General features: G+C 48.9%; 1 protein-coding gene across 1 annotated transcript in view; it reads left to right on the top strand.

Moving 5' to 3' along the window:
* The first annotated feature begins 872 nt into the window (after positions 1 to 872).
* TM4SF19 (transmembrane 4 L six family member 19) overlaps positions 873 to 3,675 on the top strand; it is a 13,636-nt gene continuing 10,833 nt past the window's right edge. Inside the window, exon 1 of the mRNA XM_014545290.1 lies at positions 873 to 979. The gene's annotated coding sequence lies outside the window, so the exon portion shown is untranslated. The remainder of the gene's footprint in view (positions 980 to 3,675) is intronic.

Genomic DNA, 3,675 nt, shown 5'->3' with positions numbered 1-3,675 from the left:
CTTTTCCAGTTACTTGACATGATTCAGTGGGGGTGAAAACCAGAATATTTTTATTGTATTGATACCAAAACATTTCTAATAAGAGCTTGTTAAATTTAAGAATAAAGTTATTTAAAATAAAAACAAACAAAAAAAACATGTTATGGTGAAATATATTCTTATTTCTTATAGATTGCCCTCATAATAAAGTTATTTTTTAAATCTTAAAAATAGGGGCGGGGGTCACAGATCTCCCACCCAGGGAGCACCACCAAGTAAGTGTTCAGCAGCCTGGTGTGACTGTGCTACAAAGATGATTGTGACTTGGGACTTGAACAAAAAATGTTAGAAGGCACCATGTAAATAAAGGAGCTATTGAACACACCCAGTGAGCTAAGAGCAAAGCAAGGAGGGTGACAAAGACAACATGGGGGCCGTTCTGCTAAGGCCTGCTCTCCCCAAGAGCCCGAATTCTGCACTGAGTGAAACAGACACGGGCAGCTGGTGTGTGAAACAGTGTTGCTGCTTGGGAAAGAAGGGAAGGTAAGATATTTCTCCACAGGGGTTTGATTACAGAAACTAATATTCTTTTTTTTTTTTTTTAAAGATATTTCTCACGGGTGCATCCTCTGACTCATGAAGACGTTTTAGCTCACGAGGCCATGCCTCCCGGTTCCTTTCTTAGGGTCACATGAAAATGAGCAACGGGTGGGTCATCAGGAGAGGGCTCTCCAGGGAAGAGGAAAGTGCCTTTAAAGGAAACCTGTGGGCAGTGGTGTGGGGGCACACACACACACACACACACACACACTCACTCACTTGCGTGGGGTGACCTCTCCATATATACAGAGCCGCCCTCACCTCCTCCAGGGTCCTGAAGGAGGATCCCCTGGGTGGGGTCCTGCAGGAATCCCGGCTGGAGCTGACAGGAGTCAGGCCCACTCTGAAGGTTCTCTCCAGGTTCTCTCTCTCCCCTCCTGATTTTTGCCATGGGATGCAGGTAAGTAAGAATGAAAGGGCCCAGTGAGGTAATGGCCAGGGGACAGTGTGGCCTAGCAGTTCAGAGCACTCAAAGGAGCCCTGGCTCTGCCACTGAGCAGTTGTGAGGCGTCGGGTAATTCACGCAACTTCTCTGTGCCTCGGTCTCTCTGTCCACTTCAGGCCTTTACGCGTGCTTCCCCTACTTTCCCCTTCCCAGCGTGGCCTGAGCCTGTCGTCAGTCTGGTCGCTTGGACGGCACTTCCCCAGGAGGTTTTACCTCCTGTCTGCAGGACAGGATTCCTCCAGGTGCTCCCGTCACACCAGGAGGTGGACGCCTCTGCTGGGCAGTTGCTTATGGCCGTCAGTGTCCCCACCGGATCTGAAGTTCCTCAAGAGAACAGACTGTATCTGAGTCACCATTGTACCCCTGACCCCTGGCATAGTGCCTCGCAGAAAGTGGTCCCCTAAATATTTGACTGTTCATGAAGGAATGAAAGAAAAGCCTGGCTGCCCTGACCGGTTTGGCTCAGTGGATGGGGCGTCGGCCTGTGGACTCAGGGGTCCCGGGTTCGATTCCGGTCAAGGGCATGTGCCTTGGTTGTGGGCACATCCCCAGTGGGGAGTGTGCAGGAGGCAGCTGATCGATGTTTCTCTCTCACCGATGTTTCTGGCTCTCTGTCCCTCTCCCTTCCTCTCTGTAAAAAAATCAATAAAATATATTAAAAAAAGAAAAAAAAAAAAAAGAAAAGCCTGGCTGATGAATGAGGTAGACAGACACAGGGAACTGGCAGCCCCCTCCTCCAGAGGACTTACTTGACCACTTATATTGTTGCCCAGACATCCAGCCCCGGGTCTGTTCACCCAGCCGGGATCTCCGGTTGGAACATGGCCTCCCCTGAAGCCCGATTTTAAGGTTTTACCTTATGATCCTGCTTGTCCCTTCCGACATCAAATTAGCCAACCTCTTTGCTAATCTCCTGGCTCACATTTTTGGAAGCATTTCTCAGAATGTTGTGGTTTCTAGGAAAACAGAGTCAGGGAGAGAAAGTGAAACTCAAACGAAGCCCTGGCCCTCCTGGATGGAGCATCATAGTAAGTCCTGTGGGCGTGAGGTCAGCCAGGATTCTCCGATTTCCACTCATCCAAAGGCCAGCCTCAGCTTCTTAGTTTTCCCTCTGCATGTCCATATTCTTTAGTTTCCCTTCTAAAACTCTCCTGACAGGAAAATTTCACATAGCAGAGATGGTCAGGGGGCGATTATGTTGGTGGTCTGGTCTAGACAGGCTTCCTCAGAGGTGGAATGACTTGAAGGCGGCTGGAGGCATTCCTGAAGGAAAGCTTCTCTCAGCTGGTCTAGAGACCATGCTTGAAAGTCCAACCTCACACCCGTCCTCACTGGGCCCTCGACAAAACGTCAGTCATCAGGTGGGGTGTGGGTTAAAGTTGTTGCTTGCCAACACCCCCTCCTCCCCGAATTGATCCATTCACTGGAACAGAGAGCCCGGCCCTCGGTGACAAGACAGTCTGGGGAGGGAGGTTGCCCAGACACACACTTGCATCCCAAACTTCGGGGAGGACTGTTATCCTATAGGGGCCCTGCCTCCTGACAGCAGGCAGGCTCTTCACCCCAGGACCTGAGGAGGAACAGCTGCTACTCGGGGCCTAAGCCAGGAAAAGAGGCCTCGTGTGATGGGTCAGCTCGGGGAGAGGGGAGGAGACAGGACACCTCGTCTCTCCTGGTCCCTGATCTGCACCCTTGCTGTCAGGCTCGTTGTATCCCTGGGGTTCTGTTCCTTCACAGCCTATCCCAAACTGCCCCAGCACATGTCCCCTCTCCACTGAAATTTGAACTTTCATCAGAGACAAATTATTCAATTCACTGTGAGAAACAAGGCATAGAGAGTGAAGACCCCGTGGAGAGGGCACGTGGGGTAGGCAACTCATCACACTGAAATGCAAATGCCATTGAAGCAGGAACTTCCCTGTTGGCAGGAGCCCGGAGATGAGCTTGGGCTCCGAGATTAGGGGAAGCAAAGGTCACCAAGGGCTGTGGGGGCTAGGGAATGAGGGAGAAGGGCAGGAGCATCCCCCAATCAAGAGCCCTACTCAGTGCTCTGTCTGGCATCAGTCTCTCTACCATAAACGTCAGTCTGGACAAAATAAAAATTTAGGGTAGTCATTCCTAGGAAGAGATCCAGAAAGATGGTAGGATCAGAGAGGGCACACTTGGGGCTTCATAATATTAGCAGTAATGACCTATTTGTAAACTGTTGTATTTACATGTTTAATTATCCCATACAATTTACAAGTACAAATATATTATATACATTATGTTTAATTCATTAAACACTGAAATATTTTATTATATGTGTATGTATATGTATATGTGTGTGAGAGAGAGAGAGAGAGAGAAAGAATGATCCATACATTTAAAAAATATTATGTGCAAAACCATGTGTTAGAGAGGAGTGTCAAGACCCTTAAGATGAGACAGGCATGTAACTGAATACGAAGTGGCAACAGGCCACTTCTTCAGGAAGTCATGATATTGACCTTTTTTCAGATCCACATTGATGTGAGTTTACCCTAATATTACTAGTCCTATTCTATTTCATATATATACTAGAGGCCTGGTGCACAAAAATTTGTGCACTCGCGGGGGCGGGGGTTTCCCTCAGCCCAGCCTGTGCCCTCTCGCAGTCTGGGACCCCTCAG

This window comes from Myotis brandtii, unplaced genomic scaffold, assembly GCF_000412655.1.
Source record: "Myotis brandtii unplaced genomic scaffold, ASM41265v1 scaffold4, whole genome shotgun sequence".
NCBI classification, from domain to species: Eukaryota; Metazoa; Chordata; class Mammalia; order Chiroptera; family Vespertilionidae; genus Myotis; species Myotis brandtii.
The sequence above is the reverse complement of the archived record's forward strand: the minus strand, read 5'-3'. Positions and strand labels throughout refer to the sequence as shown.